Source organism: Pleurodeles waltl, chromosome 1_2 (genome assembly GCF_031143425.1).
Source record: "Pleurodeles waltl isolate 20211129_DDA chromosome 1_2, aPleWal1.hap1.20221129, whole genome shotgun sequence".
Lineage (NCBI taxonomy): Eukaryota > Metazoa > Chordata > Amphibia > Caudata > Salamandridae > Pleurodeles > Pleurodeles waltl.
The window spans coordinates 1001758239-1001778440 of NC_090437.1; the positions used below are offsets into that span (position 1 = coordinate 1001758239).

The window sequence follows — 20202 nt, forward strand, 5'->3', positions numbered from 1 at the left end:
ATAGGCATAGATTCTCAGTGATGAGCTCTCTCTGGTATTCCCCCAAATGAAAAATCATAGCGAGGACGTTGGAATACAGAAGGGGCAAAAAAAGATAATGTAGAAGCATCCCTAGAACCCATTTTAGCACTATGGCTAATATATTTCCCACTAATATTCTAAGCACCTTGGTGGCCAAGTCTATAGTCTCTGTTAGTGTAGTTGCCCAAATTACTGGAGGGGTGAATTTCTTTAGGGGTCATTGAGGGACTGACTTCTCTCTATCCCTGCTTGTTACCGATAGCTTTATTAGCTGGTTCTATCATCACTGCTTGTCTTGTCTCTGAGCCACCTTTAATACCCTCCTGTAGGCCCCCTGTATGCAACAATAAGGATTTGACCAGCCATTTTAGTTCTGTGGCCTTTTGCAGGTGACTCAATTTTTAGCCTAAGTTCTTCAATGGACAATTCTCTTTTGGTTTTATTTCAAACTTCCCTTGTTGGTATACTACAAGAAGAGATGATACGGGAGAGAGAGCCAAATCTCATATGGAATAGACATTTCCACTTAAACCACCACATTGGTAGTTGGATTATCAATTTTGTTACCTCTACAGATGGCAGGTCTACAGTATGCATGCTCAAGTTTGATGTTTGCTCCAAAGCCACAGATGCAAAGGCTCCTTGTCCATGCCTTCTAGCTTGCAGAAATAACCCAGATTCCTTAATAATTTCATGTTTTTTTCTTTTCATTTTGTTTCTTGTAAAACCAAGTTATTGTGGGATTTTGGGCACTACCTAATTGTTTCTTCTCACCTAACATTGACTCAACGTCCTCAATTAGAATATCAATCTTTCGTTCTTTATGGTTTTGGGGATTTGGACCACTCCTGAAACTGCCTCAGATGCCATAATCACAGATTAGCTGAAATATTAAATGAGTTTCCTTAGTTTTAGATCTATCACTCTACCACTATTAGCATACCATAGACAGACTAAGTTATACAAATATTATTGCACAGTTTGCCAGTTTCAACAAAAGACGCAAGACTTGATTTTATACATTAATAGTAAAACGGAAACATAAACGGTCTTCTTAGTTTGGGGAACACCCCTTAGTATACTAAGTAGCAAGTTTACAAAAAAATAAACTCTGACCTAAGATTATTAAATACAAAAGTCTGAGAATGTGTGGGAAGTCTGTTGGGAATCTTCCACCAACAACCGGGTCAATTTGACATAAACAAAACAAAAGCTCTGGACAAAGGAATTAAGGCAGGGTTTGGAGCCTCAGGTAATACTTCATGTGGTTGCAAGTGTAAATACAGCAGAACCAACTGAATTGAAACAGCAGTGTTAAAACATAAAAAATAATAATACAAACAAATTAATTGGAACTACTACCCTAAGAGACTGTTACAGATTGGTCAGAGTCCAAGAAAAAGCATGTTCAGTAAAGCGCAAGCAGTCTGAATGCAAATCGTTCCAGGATAGTCAAACTATGTAAACATAGTTGCAACGTGACTTGCTATGAAATGTGTGCTTAACAATTGTTTTATACAAAAATACCTATAGTTCAGGAGGCAATCCAAGAACCAGAATTAAAGTGGGAGGGAAGTTCTAGGCCAGCCTCATCCAGGCTATGACGTGTTAGGAAGGGCCATCTTTTGCCTAGTCTTTGCCCAGGCAGATCTCATGGAGCAGGTGGAATGTAAGCACTTTATAGCCCTGGTCAATGCTAGGACCATCTCCTTACCCCCCTCCTAGTCCACCAGGATTCTCGGCAAAGTAGTCCCTACAGCCAAGCGCAAACAGACGTCGCACGCAGCCAGTGGAGTGAAAGCATTTTATAGCGCTTGTCAACTGTGGGGCCTCCTCCTTCTCCCCTGTCCTACTCCACCAGGATTCTGGGCCATGTAGTCCCCACAGCCAAGTGCAAACAGGTATCCTGTGCAGATGGTAGAGTAAAAGTGCTTTGTAGTGCTGGTCAGCACCTTGGCCTCCTCCTACACTCCCTCCTAATTCTCCAGGATTCTGGACCCACATAGTTCCTGCAGCCAAGTGCAAAGAGTCAACCTGCGCAGCAGGTGTAGTAAAAAAGCTTTATAGCACTGGTCAATGCGGGGTCCTCTTCCTTTCGCTCGCTCCTAGTCCCCCATTATTCAGGGCCACGAAGTCCGTGCAGTCAAAAGCAAAGATGTGTTCTCACATAATACATTTTAACCTTTTCAATGCAAGCGTCGGCCGCTGGCCGACGCCCGCACTACCGTCCTGGTGCGGGTCACGACCAGTGGCCGACACCAGGGAGAGGGTTAATAAATCCTCAGGTGCGTCGCACCCGAGGATTATTATTTTTTTTTGGTGTCCCAGGGAGACACAGAAGCTTCCGTGACTCCCCCCCGCCCCCCACCTGCCCCTTTGTGACGTCAGCGCGCCGTGAGGCGCGCTGACGTAACAAAGTTGATTTCCCCACGTTCGGGAAGTCCTCGAAAGAAAGGGAAGAGTCTCCCCTTTCTTACGAGGCCTTCTGAAAGTGTTTCCTGGCCCCCGATCGCAGCACAGCTGCGATCCGGGGCCAGGAAACACCACTAGATGCCAGGGATTTCACTTGGGGGGCATTGGCCCCCTCGGAAAACTGTCTTTTTAAAAAAAAAGGTAGGTGCCCCCCCCCCCGGGGCACAATTTATTTAAAAATACAAAAAAAAATAATAATAATAAATAAATGGACAGGGGGTCGCCCGTGGGCAGGGCGACCCCCTGTGGGGGCAATTTTTTTTTTGTTGTTGTAGGGTTTCCCTGGGGGCCATTTTGGCCCCCAAGGAAACCATACAACAACAAGAAAAAATAGATCTATATATATATATATATATATATATATATATATATATATATATATATATATAGATCTATATATATATATATACATATATATATATAGATCTATATATGTAGATATATCTATGTACATGGACATATCTATAGATAGATCTATAGACACATATATATAGATCTATCTATAGATATATCTATGTATATATATATATATATATATATATATCACTTTTGTCAATATGTGTGTGGTTTCCCAGGTGGCTGCGATTGGCCCCCAGGAAAACCAGACCCACATATAAAAGTGATATATATATATAATATATTGTATTATAAATATAGTGATATATATTTATAAATAGATTTGCCACCAGTTGTCTTGCAGTTGCAGCTTGCGTCTTCAAAGCAATGCACATACTTCAACTGACGCATTTCACCTGTAGTTTTTTGGCAGCAATAAAAAAGTCAAGTAAGTATTGTGAATATGTTTCTGCTACGAAAGGATCAGACTTTTGTTTAGTGGCAGTTTTAGTGCCATAAAGAAGCGCAGAAGGTTTATATGCCTACTGCAAAGAGCAAATCTGTATTTTATGTCAATAGCTGAGTACATTAGTAAAGTCAGCCATTACCTGCGCTATAATACAAATGAAATGTATGTGCGGGGCGGCTATGGAGAGATGAAGGGCACTTTTGCTGGGTGGTAATGAGGGAATCCGAGGAGGAGAGAGTGGGAGCACCAATAATGATTTTTGGACTGGGCGCAGGAGGTTCTAAAGACTGTGACGAATGGTATGTGACAAGGTGTTTTTTGAGGGTTTTGAAAGAACGTGCTCATTGAGGGAAGAAGCGCAGGTAAGGTGCCCTCTACTGTTGCTCGTATCTCACACACACAATCGATTTTGTGACTGTCTACGCAGGCTAGTGTTTTAGAGCAACAGTTTAGCCAATAGCAGAGATGGCATCTTGATGGATGACTGCTGTCGGCACTCAGGTTATAGAGGACAGCTCTGACATAGGATCAGAGACTGAGACATCAGATACTGAGACAGCATCTGAGGGATAGGACAATGGCGCAGACTCTGGGAGTGATTTTTCAGTCGGAGGAGTCCCATTCGATAACTCCTCTTCCAGTACATTATGAGGGAGGTGATGAGGACAGTCCTGCTGTCCCTTCGCAAGCAGTCTGTGCAACTGGGTAATAGTGGGTTAGCCCAACCCAGAGAGCAGGTGAATGCGGCGGCAAGCAGAGAGAGAGAGAGAGTGCTCTCTTGGGAGCTCCCCAATTTAGTTCAGCCCCAAATTCCACCACCCAAATCGTATTGTAGAGACATCAAAATTATCTATCACAAAACAAACTGGTTTTGTAAAGCAGGCACCTGTGTTTTTGGTCCTGGGTTCGGCGGCCATATAGAGAAACACACTAAACCCAAACATTTCTGCAAACTAGACATTCGGGGGAGTCCACAGAGGTGTGACTTGTGTGGATTCCCCAAAGTTTTCTTACCCAGAATACCCTGCAAAGCTGAAATGTTGAATAAAATCTCTATTTTTCTCGCATTTCTGTCACACAAACTACAGGAATATGCTGGGATCCACAAAATTCCTACCATCCAGTGATTCCTCACCTGTCCTGATAAAAACACTACCCACTTGAGTGCCTACACCTAGTGCCTGCGTCAGGAATGGATCACCCCAGGGTCAACAGCTACCTCATGTAAAGACCAAAATTGACCGTTGTGTGATCTATTCCTGTTGCGGGCACCAGGCCTACCCACACAAGTGAGGTACCATTTTCATCGGGTGACTTGGGGGAATGCTGGGTGGATAGAAATTTGTGCCTCCTCTCAGATTCCAGAACTTTCTGTCACCGAAATGAAAGGAAAAAGTGTTTTTTTGGCTAAATTTGGATTTTTGCAAAGGATTCTGGGTAACAGAACCTGGTCAGAGCCCCACAAGTCACCCCATCTTGGATTCCCCTGGGTTTCTAGTTTTCAAAAATGCGCTGGTTTGCTAGGTTTCCCCGGGTGCCGGCTGAGCTAGAGGCCAAAATCCACAGGTAGGCACTGTTTTCTATGAAAAAATGTGATGTGTCCACGTTGTATTTTGGGGCATTTCCTGTCACGGGCGCTAGGCCTACCCACACAAGTGAGGTATCATTTTTATCGGGAGACTTGGGGGAACGCTGGGTAGAAGGAAATTTGTGGCTCCTCTCAGATTCCAGAACTTTCTGTCACTGAAATGTGAGGAAAACATGTTTTTTTAGCCACGTTTTGAGGTTTGCAAAGGATTCTGCGTAACAGAACCTGGTCAGAGCCCCACAAGTCACCCCATCTTGGATTCCCCTAGGTCCCTAGTTTTAAAAAATGCACAGGTTTGGTAGGTTTCCCTATGTGCTGGCTGAGCTAGAGGCCAAAATCTACAGGTAGGCACTTTGCAAAAAACAGCTCTGTTTTCTGTAAAAAAATGGGATGTGTCCACGTTGTGTTTTGGGGCATTTCCTGTCGCGGGCGCTAGGCCTACCCACACAAGTGAGGTATCATTTTTATCGGGAAACTTAGGGGAACATAGAATAGCAAAACAAGTGTTATTGCCCCTTATCTTTCTCTACATTTTTTCCTTCCAAATATAAGAGGGTGTGTAAAAAAGACATCTATTTGAGAAATGCCCTGCAATTCACATGCTAGTATGATCACCCCGGAATTCAGAGATGTGCAAATAACCACTGCTCCTCAAAACCTTATCTTGATCCCATTTTGGAAATGCAAAGGTTTTCTTGATACCTATTTTTCACTATTCATATTTCAGCAAATTAATTGCTGTATACCCAGTATAGAATGAAAACCAACTGTAGGGTGCAGCTCATTTATTAGCTCTGGGTACCTAGGGTTCTTGATGAACCTACAAGTCCTATATATCCCCGTAACCAGAAGAGTCCAGCAGACGTAACAGTATATTGTTTTAAGAAATCTGACATCGCAGGAAAAAGTTACAGAGTAAAATGTAAAGAAAAATGGCTGTTGTTTTCAGCTCAATTTCAATATTTTTTTATTTCAGCTGTTATTTTCTGTAGGAAAACCTTGTAGGATCTACACGAATGACTCCTTGCTGAATTCCAAATTTTGTCTAGGTTTCAGAAATGTTTAGCTTTCCGGGATCCAGCATTGGTCTCAGATCCATTCCTGTCACTAACTGGAAGGAGGCTGAAAGCACCAAAAATAGTAAAAATAGGGTATGTCCCAGTAAAATGCCAAATTTGTGTTGCAAAATTTGGTTTTCTGATTCAAGTCTGCCCGTTCCTGAAAGGTGGGAAGATGGTGATTTCAGCACCAGAAACCCTTTGTTGATGGCATTTTCAGGGAAAAAACTACAGGCCTTCTTCGGCAGCCCTTTTTTCCCATTTGTTTTGGAAAAAACGAAATTTTCACTGTATTTTGGCTAATTTCTTGGTATCCTCTAGGGGAAACCACAAACTCTGGGTACCATTAGAAGCCCTAAGATATTGGAAAAAAAGGACGCAAATTTGGCATGGATAGCTTATGGGGACAAAAAGTTATGAAGGCCTAAGCGCAAACTACCCCAAATAGCCAAAAAAGGGCTCAGCACTGGGGGGGGGGGGGGAACGGCCCAGCAGCGAAGGGGTTAAAAACCTTGTATTTATATTTATAAATGAATGTAATTTGTGAATTTATTGTGCAGTTAATAAAAACCATTACAAAAATATACTGTATATTATGATATTAAAATCACAATACCACAATATAAAATACATAAATGTCACATTCTCTTGAAAAGAAATGAATTTAAAATAGTAATTTACGCTGTGGTCCAGACAGGGACATAACCTTTAAGAAGACTCATACAGCGATTACTTCAGATTCTATATGTCTTATTTCCACCATCCTGCTGCAGCAGAGAATGTATCCTCTATTTACTAAATTTTCTTCTCTGCCTCCTTTAGAAATTTCACCATACAGGAGTTTGAGATTGGATTATCTGGTTTTAGACATGCTATTACTGCTTGTCTCCATGTTCGTATACCATGTTGATTAAAGAGAGATTTTGACAAACATCTTCTTTCTTGCACTAAGGCTGGGCAAATACATAAAAAATTATCAGATTTCTCTCCTCATACTTACATAACCTGCAACTCTCCTTCAAGCTCACTCTTATCACCTGGCAGCTTCCCTAATCAAAAATGCAAGAATCCTAATTTTAAAACAAAGGACCAGCTGACTTCAAAATACAGCTGATGTCGAAGGAACTTATAATCATTCAACACCCCCTATGCATGTGATCATTTTGATAATGCTTCTTTATCTTTCAGTAAAGATAGCCTCTTTATATTACTGTTTGCTATTCTCTTAAAACATGCTACTGATAACTTTCCATCTCAGATTTCATGCAACCCTAAATCATTTATTGCCAGATCCAAATGAAGAGAGGCAGGAGACCCGCTATTTCTTTAAATTTCTTGCCACAACACCTGGCACAGATCATTCCTAATATTCATTTTTATTCTGTTCCAGATCTTTGCGTAGACCCCTTTTCAGACTATTACTTGGTTTACTAACCCAAACTCCAAACGTATTTGTGCCGGAGATGCGTTTGGCGGTAGGAAAAAGAGCTGCCTGTACAATTTTATTATAGCTGTATTTAAACATACTGTATTGCATTCACGTAGTGCTACACTACTATAAGATAAACTAGGTACCAATTTGGCTGATATCACTTTTAATAATGGTAAAATGCTAGGGCCATTCAATAATTTTTATAGGATGAAAATGCTAAACCCAGTGGTATGCCTTTTCTTCTAAGTTCTTTCTTGCGTTGGATAAAACATCCACGTTCAACGAACAGTACTCCCAAATATCGATAAGATTGCACTTGCTCCACCGGTTCTCCATTTAAAAAACATTTATGCTTTTTATTTATATTCTGGCTGCATTCCATTACCTTTTTCTTTTTAAATTTACTATAATCCCAGTTTTCTGCGAATAATCCAATAACCTTCCCAAGAGTCTTTGTAGCCCAATCCATGCTTGGCTTATAAGAATAACATCATCTGCATAAAGCAGATTAGAAATACACATCTGGCCTGGCCTAGGTGCGTGTGAGTTTACTACTTTAAGTTTGTCTGACAAATCTGCTAGAAACAAATTAAATAAATTGGGTATCAAGACACAACCTTGTTTTAATTCCTGAAAGGTATGTATTTTCCTTGACAATACAGATCCATTCCCACTTTGTATCCTCACCCAAGTATTAGTGTAGAGGAGCTGAATAGCTTTAAGAAGACCAGATGGGATGTCCAGTGCTGTATTTTCCAAAGCTAATTCCGATTTGCAGAACTGAAAGCCTATTTAAAATCGACAAAGCAATGATACATTGGTTGCTTCTTTAGGATTTGCTTATCAATTAGCAGAGACAAGGTCAATATATTAATCTCCATTCCACTCCTTGTGTAAACCCTGTTTGGTTCAATGGTACAATTTTTCTATCTATTGCCCAATCACGTAATTCACCCAGTAGTAGGCTAGCAAAATACTTTGCTTCTATATCTTGCAGGGTAACCAGCTGGTAATTTTACAGTAAATCCCTTTTAGCTTTCTTGTATATAGAGTTTATTATTCACCCCTGCCATAAATCTGGAACTATCTGCTACTGTAACACACAGTTATATAATGAAGTTAGTACTGGTACCCATAGTTCTATATTAGATGAGTACAAGGCATGGGGTAACCCATTTGGCCCCAGGGCGCCATCTTACCTGGAACTTAATAATATTTTCTTTATCTGATTCTCCGTAAAGCTACCTATAACAGAGACTATAAATAAATGTCACATTAATTGTTGCATAATATTTGGTACTTTGTCTGCAACTTTGTTTTTTAATTTAGATTTCTGAAAAATAAAAGTTAATTTAATACATTGCATCACTTAAAGATTTAATTCACAATTAAGTGAATATTGTTGTAGTATTTTTCAATTTTGTTTTACATGTAAAAGAAACACTAAATTAACATTAATATTTACCATAAATGATTTCTTCTACTCCACAGTCAGAATACAGACATCCTTCTGGTAAGGCATAGGGACATTTTAATAAGAATTTTAAACTTGATATTAAGTTAGTAAAAATGTTTTCATGTTAAATACAATTGTATAATAATTGTATATATCAATTTTAAATTTTTAGAACGAAAGAAAAAAAAAGCTACAGCACTACTAACCTAATTATGAAGTAAACATTTTAATTCAAATATATTCAATAAAAAATATTTTTGTTTTGAATCGTATATTAAAAAATAAATTCCAAGTACATTTTATTATACATGAATAAAAATTAAAAGTAATATATAGAATTAATTCAAAGTTGATTAGTTACATTTTAATAAAAATGAATGTTAAATTCATTTCTGAATTCAAAAAGGTTTTTCGAAAGGGTTTATATTTAAATAATAAAACACGCTTTAACATTAAAATATATCTATTTATATTCTAAATCGAATATTTTAATTTCATTTAACATTATTTTCTGTCGGGTCTCTGTCATTATTATTTTCTATGGGAGGATGTTGTAGTATCATTTGTTGGCTTTGTATGGTGCTGGACTTACAATCTATTTCTTTTTGGCAGTAGTAACTTAGACGCATACATTTATTTGCACCACCTTTTGCGGGGTATGGAGAAGTGTTAAGTCTATTTTTTTGAGTAACTTTGTGTTTGGATTTTTTGAATAGACAAAAGTAGTAAAGTTACTTAAAAGTGTAAGAGTAAATTACATGTGTGAATTACTCACAGGTGTAAGTTAAATTTGTGAATAGCCTTGTTTGTTTTGAAAATAGAGTTCTCTTTAAAAAGGTTACTCTAGTCCTCAACAGTAGTCTTTAAGTCTTCATATCCCCCATTTCAATCTCTGATTTCTCTTTCAACAGTTTAGTTAGACTGTTGTGCCACTCTTGGCCTCTATTTGGGTGAGACTTCCTTTGTCTGAAACATAGAGGCTTCACACATAAAGATTGGTACTGTTCCCATTCTGCATTCTCCCTTTTCCCTTTCCATTCCCTGAAACAAAGTGGTTTCCCAGGTAAGGATTAGTCTCTCCTAATTCTATACCCTCATCTGAATGATTCGTGCCTGCCTCTTATAGATATTGGCACCTCCTGCCTTCTTCTCTTTCTCTTCCATTGGTTCATGAATCTTAAGCTCCACCCCTACAAATCCCATGACCACACCCTCTTTCTCTCACAATTGAATCATGTTGTTTCCGTCAATTTCCAAGTGATGTGCCTGTTATTCTGGTTTCCTGGTCACATTTCTGCTTTCCTCACAGTTGCATGAGCATGCCACCTCAATTCACTCAGACTCCAGTGAGGCTCATTCACTTTTGATAATGTCTATATAGTGGCAGTAAGCTCTGAGTTAGTGTCAGAAATCTTCCTCCCCAAACACTAAAGAAGGCATCAAACTTCAGGGTGCAGCAATATTTGGAGTAGATAGAGGACCGCTCCCTGAAGACCGTGGTAGGTGACACCTGAGAGGATCGAGTTAGCACAAAGATCCCAGATGCCGCTCCGAGCGAAACACCAGTAACTCTGTCAAAAGATCACATAATGTGCAAAAGGAGTAACAAAAAAGGCCTGAATGCATATCTCCACCATAGAATTGCACTCAAAAGCATTCAGAAAGCAGACACAGTTTGTGACAAAACGTGATCGCCCCCCCACCACCACCCAGAGCTCACACAACTCTTTTTTACTGGCCCTCCCCTAGACGACCATTTTGCCTAGCACTACTTCTATGGTTTGGACTCATGATTAATGCATTTAACAAATGGAGCAGACAGTTTTTGCTCTTACTATTGTGTGTTCATAATGAGAAACAGAAGATCATCATGCTGCCCCAGCTAAGTTTATTGGTTCACATTTTAAAAGTGGGAAATGCATTTGTTCTCTTCTGTTTTTTATGTAAACGCAGGAAATATCGTAAAAGTCCAATTTGCTTCATTTTTTCCCTGGGTTCAAATGTCTAATATTCAAGCAGGATGTTTTGCACTACTGTGAATTTTATGTAACCTATCACTATCATCTGGCTTGTCATTGATTCCAGTTTTTTGCCACATTGTGCCATATTTTCCTTAGGTGTATTAATGGGCTACCAGACAGTTTAGTTTGGCCCCTCTCTGTTTCACATTCAAAGATGCTTGTGAGAGAGAGCGTAGTTTAAATATTACATATTAGATGTGAATCGCTTATACCTAACGATGCTGCATACAAAATGATCGCAAAATATTATTCGCTTGAATGTATTCTTAAACGAAATTATAAGTGAAACTGCTATTGTACACATATACTAATGTCAACTATATGGAATGACTGCTTGTATTACGATTAATATAATATGTTAACACATACGAAGATTGTATTCGTATTAGAATCCATAAGCCTAAGTTAGTGTGAGTGGAAGAATTAGCTGTGTAGCTCTCATATTAAAGCATATTTGTCTGTTTCTCCAGTGTGCTGACTCGCAAAAGGCCATGACCCAGCATGTGTTCTTTTCTTTGTTTTATGTTGCAAGTGAGGATTCTTTCTCACTCGCATGCTAGCTGCTTTAGTATAAGTTTTATACGTTTTTGCAACATTGACTGAAACATCCAAGGACATTCAACCATGGAAAAGAGAACTTTTGACCTGAAGAATATGCCAGAAAATGAAGTAACCCCGGATGTGCCACCTACGAAAAACGTCAATTATGAAGACCAATCAAAATGTTATGAATTATCATGGAATGACAAATGCATTACTTGGTGTATAATTTGATAGGTTAAAGATAGTGGGGGAAGGTATTGCAAAAAGGGATAAAAACCCATGACACAGGGGACTCGGGAGATCTAGGTAGGGAATGATATTGATTGCATCCAGAAACTCTGTCACTCTGTCTGGTGACTTGAGACTTAATAAACCATCCTCACCTTTTAGCTCTCCCCATTACACTTTACCTCCTTAGGAGGGAAGTGCTCTCTGCCCATAGACTAGATAGATTGACGACGATCCAACTGATGTCCTGAAGACGAAGTCTGATCCTGTATGCTGACTCATTCCGAGGAGGGTAATTATGACATCTGCTATTGTAATTCGTCTATTTGCCTTTTCTTTCTAGGTACCAACTGCTGTATTTTTGGATAGAGACCATAGTTAGATGTTTTCCAAATTAGTGTTCTAAATTGTTTTGCATGAAGTCCAACATGCTGATGCTAATTAGTGGTTAGATTAGATATTCACCTTGACTGACAAGCGGACATGACTGACGTTGTACTATGCTGAACTGGGTTATATGATGTTCTATGCATTTAGATCTATGTATCTCCTATGTTAGTATCTTAGTGGTTGTGATCTTTGCATTGTCAAAATCTTATCATAATCGCCATATCGTGACTATGCTCTTTTGCCTTTTGGGTTTGAGATTAATACATCTGCTATTAGATTGTAATCAATAGGGAATAAAATTCACAAAACCTCAATAAAGGTGTGGTTATTCATGACTGAAAGGTCATGGTTGCGCCGACAGTTTAATCAATGTCTAAACTGAAATATATTGTGGTAATATATGTTGATGGTATTATTGATATATTGCTTGACATATTGATCAGTTATCTCGTCTTACGGTGTCTCACCACTGGGTCAAAAGATTCATCGGCCTAAAACGAGTCCTAATGTATATAAATTGACATAGAAGGACGCGTTAACAGTTCTGGTAGCAGAGCGACGGTTTGGCCCTTGGGGGCCCTAAGACGGAGATTCATTGTTTAATTTGTTTTTCTGTGATAATGCAATTCGGAGGTATGATGGGTTTCTAAGCTCGCCATGGTTTTCCCGGGAGCTCAGAGCCTGCCTAAAGGAGTTGGGAATGTTCTCGGCGCCATAGTGTGTGTGGTTAGGGTCTTCGCGCTTGCTTAAGCTTATGCACCTTGCAGTTGATTGTAAAAATTTGAGTGTATTTAGGCCAAATTAAGTGTTGTTTAGCAGGAGTAGGCGTACTCCACAGTATGAGAGAAGGGAAGTCGACGTACTTCATGTGAATGTAGCGCTTGTTGCTCAAAATTATCCACGTGGTTGGCTGTTGTGTACGGACCTGTCGAGGTCTAAGACTCCGGAGTATGAAGATAAATGTGATTTATGTTGTAATCTGTGCAGTTTAATAGGTCAATCGGGCGTGGTTGACAAATCGAGTTTGAGTTATAATGTGTGTATGAAACCTTCGATTTGACAAACTCTAAAGTGCACTAGAGGGAGTTATTGACAAGTCGAGAGTGGAATTTGCGGGTCGAATTCTGCTTGCGTATGCGGGATCTGATAAGGAGAAAGTAGCGGCCGAGGCTTCCAGTGAAATCTCTGTAAAGTTCTGAAGTGAATGTGTTACCCTTCCTGTAGTAAACCGGCAGATTTGTGTTGTCATTTTAAGGTGGTCGCAATAATTTGCATTCGTTTGTATGATTGTATGGGTCAGAGAAGAGCGGACAAGCCGCAAGACTTTGTCAGCTGCTGTGTGTGTGTGAGTGTGACGTCAGTGGTGCCGTGCTGAGATAGGTCAGATGTCGAAAGGGGTCTCGCACGGATTGGCTGCCGTCCGTGAGAGGCAATAGGTTGAGAAAGGGCGGGTGAAGAGTATCCTGCGAACTAAGCCATTTCTGATTAAATACTAAATAAGAGAATCGCAAAAATGAATTTTGTCAAAGCATTCAAGAGCGCTCTAAAGGGAGATGTATATATTGTTGCAACCGATGGGGAACCCACACCTCCTGAGGGTACTCCAGCTTATACGGTTATGGAAGAAAAAGGTGTCGCGCCTTGTTTATGGATGAAACAGTGGCGTAAATTAACAGAAAAGGAAGGGTGTTTAGCGTTTCCAGAACATGGGACGTTTAACCCAAAGGTACTAGAAAATCTGAGGTGGATGTTAAGTACGCAGAAACCACCTCCGAGACCGGCACAATATGAGGCTTTAGCGAATTGGGATTTGATGGCTCTTAAACATAGACAAGAAGGGTTTCAGAGAAGGCTGAGAAGGGCAGAAAAATCTTACGCAGAGGCCAGGTGGGACAATGAGAGCAAAATGTGGAGAAGGGGAATTGTAGACGGGTTGAAGTTATTCCCAGCAATAACTCAGGGAGAAGAAACACAGGGAAAGAAAGCCTCCTGTAAAACTGATAAAGATTCAGGCAAATCTAAAGAAAATAAAAGATCCTGGGAAGAGGATGATGATTCAGACGATGAGGAGTTTATGGATAGATTGTTACATGATCGTCCGCCACCGTATGCGGTGAGCGACAGCGCTCCAAGCACTAGCTTGGATCCTGGGAACCAGACGCAGAAAAAGGGAGTTACTGATACGGTACAGACTAGCGATACAGCTTTGACACAGAATGGTGTCAGTGTACCCACTGCACCCGACATGCCGATACAGTTGCAACCACCACCACAGATAAAGAGAATCTACCCTGATGTTCCAGTGCTTGAGACTACCACAAATTTAATAGTACCACCAGACTCGATATACACGAAGCCAAAGTTAATACAGATTGAATCAACTCCGAAATTAATGTCCCAACCACCACAGTTGATACCAGGGTATAACCCTGTAGCGGGACCACCGTTAGTACCCGTTCCGGGTACATTGGAACAGACTTATGGTGTTGAAGCTCCAAGAAGTCTGGGTCCAGGTCAGACACCTGCCGCCATATTATTACCTATTACTGTTGGTCCCCCGTACCATTGTATGCACAAGGTAAAGCAGGGGTGTGTGATCAGGGAGTGATGACTCAAGAAGCGATAAGAGGAGGGCATATGGGAACACCACAGATAATGGCCCCTGGAGAGCAAGCAAATGAGCCACCGAGACCCTTAATGGACCTTAGTCCAGTGGGGGCACCTCTCGAAGCAATGCGTCAAGCAGGTTTGGGAGTTCTAACTCCCCAAACCATGAGTACGAATACTTCACACTCTCCAATGATACATGCAGGGAACATTTCACTGCAGGGATTCACGGTACAGCAGTTAAACGAATGGTTAGAGAAAACCTATACTTCGCAAAAGACTATAGTGACCACAGTTGAACCCGAGAAAGTGAAACAAGACGAATACCTGAACCTTGAACGACTAGGGGCAGAAGCTGCCGAGTTAGTGGAAGGGACAATGGGAGTAAATAGATTGGAATCATACACAGAAGCAGAATTAAGATACCTGTGTCCCAAAATTACCAAGGAGGTAGGCAAAGTACATCAGAGATTGGCAAACCTAGCAGACAAATACAATATCTATATCGGAAACACTAAGGCCCGTATTTATACTTTTTTTAGCGCCGCATTTGCGCCGCTTTTTGACGCAAAACGTCGCAAACCTACAAAATACAATGGCATTTTGCAAGTTTGCGCCGTTTTTGCGTCAAAGTATAAATACGGTTTTAAACATTTGAAAAGAAGTTACAGATTAGATTTCGATTCAAAAGATTTTGAACACATGAGATCTGCAGGCATGAAAGCACATTTGAGAGAATTACTGCAAAGTGCACAGATTTGGGGTGCATTGGAAAAGTGGGAAGGCAGATGGGCAAAGAAAAGAGATAAGGGAAAGAGTGATAGTCCAGGGTCTAATCAAGCTAGGACCTCACCTGATTTGGATTCGGTGAAAATATTGCCTATGAGAGAGACAGCTGGTGGTGTTTTAGTACATGTGCCATGGAATAGAGGAGACATTCTATATTTACTAACGATTACCCTAGACTGAGAGAGAAGCCGATCGAATGGTATCAACAAACGGACAGGTTTGTGAAACTTGCAAAGTGTCTTTGGGAAGACTTGAATACTTTGTTTGAGATCATTGTTCCGCCTGATTTGTGGCTCGAGTGTAAGAGAGGGGTAGATTGGCTGACAAAGGAGCCGGCAAGAGATAAGGTGACCGGAGTGACCGGAGCACCTTCAGAAGAGGTGATGAAATATTATCATAAAATTATTGAGTTTTTGAAACAGAAGGTGTCGCCGAAGGTGACTGATTGGCAGAAAATCGATCGGACCTCTCAAGAGGTTAAAGAGTCAATTCATGCCTATTATGAGAGATTGTTGAAAGCATTCAAGCATTACAGCGGTACTGAGACAATTGAACCAAAAGATATGAATCACCTTGTGTTTAGATTCGTCGAAGGATTGAGACCAGAAGTTAGTCAAATGATTAAGAATCATTTGATCTGTTGGCAAGCTAAACTGATTGACGAGGTATTGCAGTATGCAAAGTACTGTAGTGATAAGATCGAATTGAAGCAGAAAAAGTTGAAAGAAAAGGTGATGGTGATGAAGATAAGGGCTGCACAGGCTGGAATACAGGGAAATGGAGTTCAGCAGATGATACAACAACAACCGCAAATGAAAGGTGTGTTTCAGGCACAAACAAGAGGCAGAGGTCGAGGGTTTGTGAACCGTGGTTTGGATATGAATAATGTTGTTGTCCAAAATTATGTTCAATGGGTGAAAAAGATGTCACCATGTCACGCGTGCGGGGGCGTGGGACATTGGAAACTGGAATGTCCGAATATGGTGCAGGATGGTGCAGTTCAGCAGAGCACAAACGTTGGTACATTACAAAGTTTACGAGGTCCAAAAGTGAGACATCAAAACCCGAATTTTCAGAATAATTTGGTACAAATGCAAGGGGTACAGCCCATGCAGCAGATGCAAATGCCGCGTTTTCAGTCAATACAAATGCAACCGGTGCAACAGCAGATTCCCATGGTGCCTAGACAGCAAATGCAATTACCAATGGCTCCGATGGGACAGCAACAGGTGATGCTTCCTCAGCAGGTCACAGGTCAGGTAACAAATCAAAATAACACTGTTCAACAGTTTCCATTACGAGGTGAAAATGTCATGAATGAGGACTGGTCAGATGATAGCTCAGACAGTGAAGAGTGCAGGCTTGCAGCATCCCTAGAGGTGGATCAGAGAGGCCCATGTGTGGAGGGAAAGGTGATGGGCTATAAGGTTTCATTTTTGGTTGACAGAGGAGCTACACGATCTACAGTTTGAAGGGCAGAAGTCCCAAGGTTACCTCTCTCAGGGCGTACTATACGGGTGGTTGGAGTAGCCAATCAGTATTTGACTAACCCAATTACTGATCCAGTGCAAGTTGAGATTGGCAATTTCCAAGGGCTGCATAGATTTGTTGTATGCGATTCAAGTCCGGTATCCCTACTGGGAAGGGACTTACTGTGCAAGACAAAATGTTCGATTACCTGTTCCAATGATGGAATTGAAGTGCAGACAAATAGTGACGATGAAGGAGATGAGAGTCAATTTATAGAGGAAGAAGCAGGAACAAATGAAGACTACCCTTTGATTACTTTATTCCCAATGCATACATTGATTGACTTACCTGTTGAACTACAGGGAACAGTGACAGAGAAAGTGTGGGCTTTGAACGGAAAGGAAGTAGGATTAAAAAAAGGGGTTGAACCAGTCAAAGTTCAATAAAACCAAATGCAGTGTTCCCACAGGTGTCACAATATCACATGACCCAAGATGTCCTCATTGAGGTATCACAAATAATTGCAGATTTTCTCAGGCAGGGAGTCCTAAAAGAAGTCTTGAGCAGTCCATGTAACTCTCCTATAATGGGTTTAAAGAAGCCCTGTGGAAAGGTTCGAATTGTGCAGGATTTGAGGAAAATAAATGAAATTGTGATAAAGTGCTGCCCTGCGGTACCTAACCCAGCAGTAATAATGTTCCAGGTTCCCTGTGATGCTGAATGGTTTACCGTAGTAGACCTATCACAAGCCTTTTTCTCGATACCTCTCCATGAGGACAGCCAATTTTTGTTCAGTTTCAAATTCCTGTATAAGGTGTACAGTTGGTGCAGAATTCCTCAGGGGTTCTCAGAGTCACCTTCCATCTTCAATCAGATATTAAAAAAGGATTTGGAACCTCTTGTGCTGCCTTTTAATTCAACTCTTGTGCAGTACATCGATGATTTGCTAATTGCATCCAAAACCAGAGACAGTTGTAAATACGACACCATTGCACTACAAAATCATCTGGGAAAGAATGGACACAAGGTGTCACCTAGAAAGTTACAATATTGTCAGAAAGAAGTAAAATACCTGGGACATTTGATTGAGAAAGGGTCCAAAAGAATATCAAAGGAAAGAATAACAGCTGTTTTGCAGATGAATCCCCCAACAACAAAAAGAGATGTCAGGATGTTTTTGGGGATGGTGGGCTACTGTCATCAGTGGATACCCAACTTCTCAATCATCTCAAAGCCGCTAATAAAATTGACAGGAAAGGAAGTCAAAGATGAGCCATATACTATAACTCTGTCAAAAGAGGAGCTTGAGTCGTTCATAGAATTAAAAGAATGCATGTGCAGGGCACCAGCATTAGGAATGCCAGAATACGAAAAACCTTTTCTGTTGTTTTGTCATGAACGTGATGCTTGTTCTTTGTCTGTCTTAACACAGGTCCACGGAGATGCAAAACACCTGTAGCATATTTTTCAGCTACTCTGGACCCTGTCGCAGCAGCCTTACCGGGTTGTTTGCGTGCAGTTGCAGCAGTTGGTCAGAGCCTTTTACAATCTGAAGTCATAGTCATGGGATACCCTCTGACAGTAATGGTTCCACATTCAGTTGAAATTCTTTTGACACGAACTAAGACACAACACATGACAAATGCACGTCTCACTAGGTATGAGACGATCATACTGGGGTCACTGAATGTTACTCTTAAAAGATGCACTGTGCTGAACCCGGCAACTTTACTTCCTAATGAAAATGTTGAAATCAAAGATGGGGAAGAATTTAAGCATGATTGTCTTGAGGTGACTGAGTTGTGCACCAAACCTCATCCCGATATTCAGGACACTCAACTAAAAGAAAATGATTGCATCATGTTTGTTGATGGGTCCTGCTTAAGAGATTCTGCAGGAATACTGAGAGCTGGTTACGCAGTATGTACCATAACTGGCATCGTCGAAGCCTCCTGGCTTGAGAGAGTATTTTCTGCACAAGTGGCTGAATTAATTGCCCTTACTAAAGCATGCCACGCAGCTGTAAATTTGAAAGTCACTATCTACACTGACAGCAGATATGGATTCGGAATTGTGCATGATTTTGGCCAACTTTGGTCACAGAGGGGTTTTATGACCTCCTCTGGTTCTCCTGTGAAAAACGGTGAACAAATAAGAGATTTGTTGCACGCGATTCAGTTACCTCAAGAAATTGCCGTGGTGAAGTGCAGTGCTCATATCAGGTCACAAGACTTTGGTGGTCATTCTGACCCTGGCGGTCTTTGACCGCCAGGGCGGAGGACCGCGGGAGCACCGCCGACAGGCCGGCGGTGCTCCAATGGGGATTCCGACCGCGGCGGTAAAGCCGCGGTCGGACCGGCACCACTGGCGGGGTCCCGCCAGTGTACCGCGGCCCCATTGAATCCTCCGCGGCGGCGCAGCTTGCTGCACCGCCGCGGGGATTCCGACCCCCCCTACCGCCATCCAGATCCCGGCGGTCGGACCGCCGAGATCCGGATGGCGGTAGGGGGGGTCGCGGGGCCCCTGGGGGCCCCTGCAGTGCCCATGCCACTGGCATGGGCATTGCAGGGGCCCCCGTAAGAGGGCCCCTACATGTATTTCACTGTCTGCTGCGCAGACAGTGAAATACGCGACGGGTGCAACTGCACCCGTCGCACAGCTTCCACTCCGCCGGCTCGATTCCGAGCCGGCTTCATCGTGGAAGCCTCTTTCCCGCTGGGCTGGCTGGCGGTCTGAAGGCGACCGCCCGCCAGCCCAGCGGGAAAGTCAGAATTACCGCCGCGGTCTTTCGACCGCGGAACGGTAACCTGACGGCGGGACTTTGGCGGGCGGCCTCCGCCGCCCGCCAAGGTCAGAATGAGGGCCTTTGTGTCTATGGGAGACGGCTATACAGATCAAGTCGCAAGATTTTGTGCATTGAACTGTATATCGTTTAAGGAACAATGGGAATTGTTACCACAATCTGAAAACGACACATGTTTAAATATGGCATTACGAGTGGTTGACACCTTAGATGAACTGAAAACATTACAAGGTTGTGCGAGCAAAGAAGAGAAACGCTCTTGGAAAGAATGCAATGTGTACAAAGAGCTGATGACTTATGGGTTTCAGAAGAGGGAAAATTGGTCTTACCAAAAAGCCTTTTGTCGCAGTTTGCCCGGCTCTACCATGGGCAGGCACATCTGGGAAGGGATGCCATGATCAGGTCCTTTAAGATTGATTGGTTCAATCCAAAATTCAGACATGCCGCAGAAATAACTTGCCACAGGTGTGTCATCTGTCAACAGATGAATGCTGCAAAAAGAACTGTGGTAACTTTGAG

The 20202-nt window shown here is 41.6% G+C and overlaps 1 protein-coding gene across 2 annotated transcripts in view; it reads left to right on the forward strand.

Annotated features, from left to right (window-relative positions):
- Positions 1-20202, forward strand: part of YIPF7 (Yip1 domain family member 7) — a 262496-nt gene that overhangs the window by 12764 nt on the left and 229530 nt on the right. Inside the window, exon 2 of one of the 2 annotated variants that reach the window (XM_069201757.1) lies at positions 8868-8889. The exons of the other annotated variant lie outside the window; for it this stretch is intronic. The gene's annotated coding sequence lies outside the window, so the exon portion shown is untranslated. The remainder of the gene's footprint in view (positions 1-8867; positions 8890-20202) is intronic. 2 annotated transcript variants of the gene reach the window in all.